This window comes from Bubalus kerabau, chromosome 5, assembly GCF_029407905.1.
Source record: "Bubalus kerabau isolate K-KA32 ecotype Philippines breed swamp buffalo chromosome 5, PCC_UOA_SB_1v2, whole genome shotgun sequence".
NCBI classification, from domain to species: Eukaryota; Metazoa; Chordata; class Mammalia; order Artiodactyla; family Bovidae; genus Bubalus; species Bubalus kerabau.
Window position 1 is genome coordinate 117,453,886 of NC_073628.1, and position 7,094 is coordinate 117,460,979.

A 7,094-nucleotide genomic window follows, 5' to 3' on the forward strand; every position below is an offset into this window, starting at 1 on the left:
ATATCATGTATGAAATGAGTTGCCAGTCCAGGTTCAATGCACAATACTGGATGCTTGGGGCTCGTGCACTGGGACGACCCAGAGGGATGGTATGGGGAGGGAGGAGGGAGGAGGGTTCAGGATGGGGAACACATGTATACCTGTGGTGGATTCATTTTGATATTTGGCAAAACTAATACTATTATGTAAAGTTTAAAAATAAAATAAAATTAAAAAAAAAAAAAAACATAGGCTGAGTGACTGTGCAGGGAATATTTGGATCTGACTCAAGCAATGACTGGGAGGGTAGCTTGGGTAATCCTTAATGTCCGCTATGTCTATCTCATGTTCAATGTTATGAGATGACTTAATCTCTTTCAGTTCAGTTCAGTTCAGTTGCTCAGTCCTGTCCGACTCTTTGCGACCCCATGAATCACAGCACGCCAGGCCTCCCTGTCCATCATCAACTCCCCGAGTTCACCCAGACTCACGTCCATCGAGTCAGTGATGCCGTCCAGCCATCTCATCCTCTGTCGTCCCCTTCTCCTCCTGCCCCCAATCCCTCCTAGCATCAGAGTCTTTTCCAATGAGTCAACGCTTCGCATGAGGTGGCCAAAGTACTGGAGTTTCAGCTTTAGCATCATTCCTTCCAAAGAAATCCCAGGGCTGATCTCCTTCAGAATGGACTGGTTGGATCTCCTTGCAGTCCAAGGGACTCTTAAGAGTCTTCTCCAACACCACAGTTCAAAAGCATCAATTCTTCGGCGCTCAGCCTTCTTCACATCCCAACTCTCACATCAATACGTGACCACAGGAAAAACCATAGCCTTGACTAGATGGACCTTTGTTGGCAAAGTAATGTCTCTGCTTTTGAATATGCTATCTAGGTTGGTCATAACTTTTCTTCCAAGGAGTAAGCATCTTTTAATTTCATGGCTGCAGTCACCATCTGTAGTGATTTTGGAGCCCCCAAAAATAAAGTCTGACACTGTTTCCACTGTTTCCCCATCTATTTCCCATGAAGTGATGGGACCGGATGCCATGATCTTAGTTTTCTGAATGTTGAGCTTTAAGCCAACTTTTTCACTCTCCTCTTTCACCTTCATCAAGAGGCTTTTTAGTTCCTCTTCACTTTCTGCCATAAGGGTGGTGTCATCTGCATATCTGAGGTTATTGATATTTCTTCCAGCAATCTTGATTCCAGCAAGATAATAATCCATAATAATAATAATTCCATAATAATTCCATAATCTCTTTAGCTAGAGCCTATATCTTAACCAGGACAATATTTCCAATATGGTGGTAGGCTAGAGGGTTTTTGTTGGTGACGGATTTACCATTAAAAGCAGGAAAAATTATAAAACAACAATATACCATTCCATGAGTATTAGAATGGCCAAAATTCAGAATATTGACAACACCAAATGTTGTCAAGGATGGGAAGCAATAAGAACTCTCATTCATTGCTAGTAGGAATACAAAGTGGTACAGCCACTTTGGAAGATAGTTTGGTGGTTTCTTGCAAAAATAAATGTTCTACTACTATATGATCAGGCTATCATGTTCATTGGTATTTATGCAAAGGAGTTGGAAACTTATGTTCATAAAGAAACCTGCCCACAGATGTTTCTAGCAGTCTTAGTCATAATTGCCAAAACTCAGAAGCAAGATGTCCTACATCTTGGACATGATGGATGAACTGCAACATCAGACAATGGGATATTACTCAGTACTAGAAAGAAATGAACTATCAAACCATAAAAAGGCATGGAGGAAGCTTCAGGGCATGTTGCTAAGTGAAAGAAGTCAATCTGAAAAGACAACATACTGTAGGGTTCCAACTGTATGATATTCTGGGAATGGCGAAACTATGGCAACTGTAAAAAGAGATTTGTGGTTGCCAGGGGTCAAAAGGGTGTGTGGGGGGGATGAAGAGGCAGAGCACAGGGCATTTTGGAGGCAGTGAAAATACTCTTTATGATACCTGTCATTGTACATTTGCTCAAACCTATGTAATCTCCCGGCTTTGATAATGATGTGTCAGTGGAGGTTCATCGGTAGTGACAAATGTACCCTTCTGGTGGGGGTGTGGACAGTAGGGGAGGCTTTGCATGTGCAAGGGCAAGAGGTAAATGCGAACTCTATGTGCCTTACTCTCAGCTTTGCTTTGAACCTAAAACTGCTCTAAAAAATTAAAGTCTTTTTTAAAAAAAATGAAAAAAAAGGTAAAAATAGAATTAGCACATCAAATCATGATTTTATGGATATCATTGCCTAGGATGAAGCTAAGACAGTCAATGCCATGGAAACCCACTCTAAGATTGCACGAATTACAGGTGGAGTCCTAAGACATGACCTTGAACATTTAAAACCTTCATTGCTGAATTTCGACACTGACTGTTGCAAAGCTTGAATAGTTTAGACGATCCAGGTAAATGATTTGAAATCATATCTACAGTATTTCCATGCTGTATCTCAGTGCTCTTTTCAAGGATACATTGTGAAGCAGATTTGAATTTGCATGGCCACAAAACTCAGAAATAGATATGATTTTCATTATTTCCAGAACCTTATTTGATTTCTGAATCCCCAGCCACTGTAATGGTGAACAACTTGATATTTTCAAAATCATGTTTTTTCCTGGTTCTAGCCAGAGATTTTCTAGTTAATGCACAATTTATCATTCTTTTGATTAAATATATCATGAACTAATATTCTGTCTCCTACCCTTTCTTCCCTGGCGCTTTCATGGCCTGACATTGGGATGGGGTATGTGGCCTGTGAGGGTGGCCGCAGACTGGCCGTGACTGGAGTGTAGATATCCTCTGCTGGGTGGGCATGGGTGTGACTGCGTCAGCTGCTGGAGCCTCTGTGTGCCCTGCCATGCCTCTAGTCGCCTGTCTTTTCCTTGCCTGAACCTTGAGGCCCCTTCAGGACAGTGGCTAGATCCCCTCAATCCTCTCCGTGGGCAGGAATGTGTGCTGAAGATAGGAAATCTACAGAGAGTCTCCTGCACCACTTGGAGGACACAGGAACTTTAGGGGTGGCTCAGACAGTCAAGAATCTGCCAGCAATGCAGGAGACGCAGATCTGATCCCTGGGTCAAGAAGGTACCCAGGAAAAGGAAATGGCTACCCACTCCAGTATTCTTGCCTGGAAAATTCCATGGGCAGTGGAGCCTGGCAGGCTACAGTCCATAGGGCCACAAAGAGTCAGACACGACTGAAGCAACTTAGCATGTACATGGCTATCCCAGGCCCTCCCTCTGCCTCACCCCAGCCCGGCCCTGCCTCCAATTTCCCTTGTGACATGTTAAGCGCCTGATGGTCAGGGCCCTTCGAGTGACTGTCTCTGCTCAGGGTTCCAGAGAGGAAGCAGGCGCGCTTACTGTATTATTGCTGTAGCAGCTTCCAATATGCTCTCTCCCTGCTCCCTCGAGTCTGTTCTCAACACCAGCCAAGTAGGATAGTGTCCTAGCTCTGCTTAAAACCCTCCAATGGCTTCCCATTTCACTCAGAGCCAAAGGCAAAGCCCTTCCGCATTACTTCTCTGAGTTTATTTCTTGCTGTTCCTGTTCTAGCCACACTGGTCTCCTTCCTGCTCTTAGGATGTTCTAGGCCTGCTCTCTCAGTGGGGCCTTAGAACTACTTCTCCGTCTCCCTGGAGATCTCAATTGCTCACTTTTCCCTGTTCCTTCAAGTTTGCTCAAATGTCACCTCCCCCATGAGGCCTACCCTGACCAAGCTATTTAAATTACAACCCACCCCAACTCCCCCCACCCCACACCACACGTGGCCAACTCTTCTATCATAATGCACAGTTCTCAGCTTAAATAAATACCATCCTCCAAGCAGCCTCCCTGATTCCCCAGTGCTCTCTATGGACTCCCAAAGTAGGGTTTTTTTTTTTGTTTTTTTTCATTTGAGCACTTAGCACAGTGTCATGTCAGAATCTGTTCATCAGCCTGTTTTGAGCCCTGATGCCTAGCCCAATGCTTGGCACATAATAGGTGCTCATTATACATGTGTGGAATAAATAAATGATTGGATGAATGAGTGAATCAGTTCATTAAAAAGATTGTTGCAATTAGCTAGAAGGCTTGTAAAGCCTTCAGTATGGTGCCTGGCTCAAAAAGAGGTAATTTATGATTTATATGATAAGGGAAGGCTTCTTGCCACAGAGCTTCCGTATTGTCTGTCATTCAGCTAGTCTCAGTGAAAATGGCACTGCTTTTTATACAGGAGAAATCAGACCAAAATGTTGGAAAAGTGTGTGTTGGATGGAAGGGGCAGTCCTACGTTTCTCCAGCATCGTCTACACGTGACTTGCAGAGACCCTCTTCTTGCCTCATCTCCTGTTACCAGCGCAGCAGCCCAGCTCCTTGTTACACTGGCGTCTTGAAATGTGCTAATGTATTTAAGTGATTTTCATTTTACCTCTAAGAGCCTCCTTTGCAAGGGGATCTGTTGGAGCGTATGTGTGATGACTAGATAGTCCAGCTTTCTGATGCTTCCCGATTTTGTATAATTGTATTTTTTCCAATATGGGTAACTATATGAGATGTTTCTTATATGTCATTTTTAAAGTCAGAAAAAAATTTTTTTTCCAGACCACTTCTAATTTTTGGATTGAGAACAAAGGTCGCCATAATCATGGTGGATTTTTTTGGACAAGATTATGGTGAAGACAGTCAGGAATTTGACAACAGCCAGAGGACAGTGAAGAGCCACGGCCGCCGGAGGATGGGAGTATAATGTAGCAAGGGAGAGACCAGGGGCCAGGAAAGGGGGGGGAAGACCCTAAGACTTTGTCCATTCCAACCCCCCGCTCCCTCCCCACCACGTTTCATCCCAGGCAGAGCTGTCACGTGATTTTTGTCAGGTGAAGACAGGATCGCAGGTGATGACTCACTCCCTCTTGTCCACATCTCTGGGCTGCCCCAGACCTGCGCCGTGATGATCCTGCATGGTGCTGCCTGGGGAGGCCTGGGACACTTGTGCCAAGAGTTTGCTCTGCCGCACGCAATACTGTGTTTGTTTAGAAGGTGCCGCTGCCCATAGCTCTGCTTCTTTACCACAGTCCTGTGTAAAGACACAAAGCCAGGGCTTCCCTGTGGTCCAGTGGTTAAGCATCCACCTGCCAGTGCAGAAGACATGGGTTCAATCCCTGGTCTGGGAACTAAGACCCCACATGCTGTGGGGCAACTAAGCCCATGTGCCTCAACTACTGAAGCCTGGGCACCTAGAGCCCCTGCTCTGCAACAAGAGAAACCACTGAGAAGCCCCCACTCGCCTCAACTAGAGAAAAACCTGTGCACGGCAAAGAAAACCAAGCACCCCTTATACAGTACTGAGCATAAAATAAAAATTCAATAAATATTAACCATTATATTTATTGATGGTAATAATGATGAAAGTGTCTGCTAGGACCACTAAATCTTTTTATGCTACACTTAATTGCAGAAAGTCCTTTTCTATGTAATTCAGTTCCCTTCCCCACCTAAATTGAATTTAACTTTTATTCAATTGAATTTAACTTGATTCAGTTTAAGTCATTTCCCCATTATACCAGTGATTCCTTTTTTTTTTTTTTTAAGTTTCACTGTGGAGAGTCATGAGATGGTATGGGAAGGTGAGGGGAGGGCTACCTGCCTGGATACTTCTCTGAAACCTTTGTGATAGAGGTAGCATCTTTTCATGAAAATCCCAGAAGCAGCCAAAGAAGCAAGAAGAAGTGAAGGTGTTAGTCGCTCAGTCCGACTCTCTGCAACCCCATGGACTGTAGCCCTCCAGGTTCCTCTGTTCAGGGAATTCTCCAGGCAAGACCATTGGAGTGAACCAGTGATTCTTAGAATTAGTATCCCATTATCAAGAATTTTATGTAAGACTGAGGTCCCAATGTCTTACGTATAAAAGATAAAATACAACCAAACAAATCATGTTGAGGAGCGTGAGGGGATGTCTCCCTGTCACCAAAGCGACTCACTGGCTTTTCAGGCTTATGGAATAGTTATGTCTTGTCATGGTGTGTGTGGCTGTGGGGGCTTCGAGTCCGTGAGCTTTGGGATGAAGTGACAGAAAATCTAACACGAAAGCATGGGCTGCAGCTGTCAGGAACCGTGATGTCTCGAACTGCTAGAGTCCAGTGGTGGATGGCTGGGCAGGCTGACGGGACGTGGTGACACCATTCTTGAGGCCTGCCCTCCTCCATGTGGCAGCTTGGTCTTCAGGTTGGCAATGAGGTGGTGGTGGTGGCAGTTCCACGGTTCACATCTGTGTAGGACACCGTCCAGAGACAGTTCCTTTAAAAGCTTTCCTTAAAATCTGGAAGAATTCTCCCCACAGCCCCAGGAAGCTTGACCTCTTCCCTTCCTGGCCTTAAGTCAGTCACGTGCCCTTCCCTTAACTACACCGTCCATGGGATTCTCCAGGCCAGAATACTGGAGTGGGTAGCCTTGCCCTTTTCCAGGGGATCTTCCCAACCCAGGAATTGAACCCAGGTCTCCCGCATTGCATGCAGATTCTTTACCAGCTGATCCACAAGGGAAGCCCCTTCTCTTAATTAATCACCAGCAAAGGGTTAGGGTTATCTTGACTGGTGTGGTCTAACTAGAACCCACAGGTTGAGCAGAAAGTACATGAGGGCGGGGGCATGGAAGGCCCTGAATGAAATAACTGTACGCCCACTGCAGTTTTTCTTTTTCAGCTTGTTGTGGGTGTGCAGGCGTTGTCAACGTGGTTGTATTCTGTTGTCTAATGTCACACAAGTGCTCCGTGTCTTAGTCTACAACTCCACCAGTCTGAGCTGCACACATTGAACTGACAACATTGTGCACTGTGTGTGTGTGTGTGTGTGTGTGTGTGTGTGTACTGAGCATAAAATCCTTCAGGTCATTTTATCTCTGGAAATGCAAGTTTTGTTGGCTTAAAAAACAGGTTAATTATAATATCATTATTAGTAATTATGTGGTAAAATACACAATAGATGACCAGAAAGAAAAAGGCATAAATGAGCAGTGAGAGAGCGCAGAGATGAGGGTGGGATGAAGAAGAGAGTTAGAAAAGCTCTTAGAGGCCAGGTACGCTTGAAAGGCATCCATTCATCCTTTTATTTCC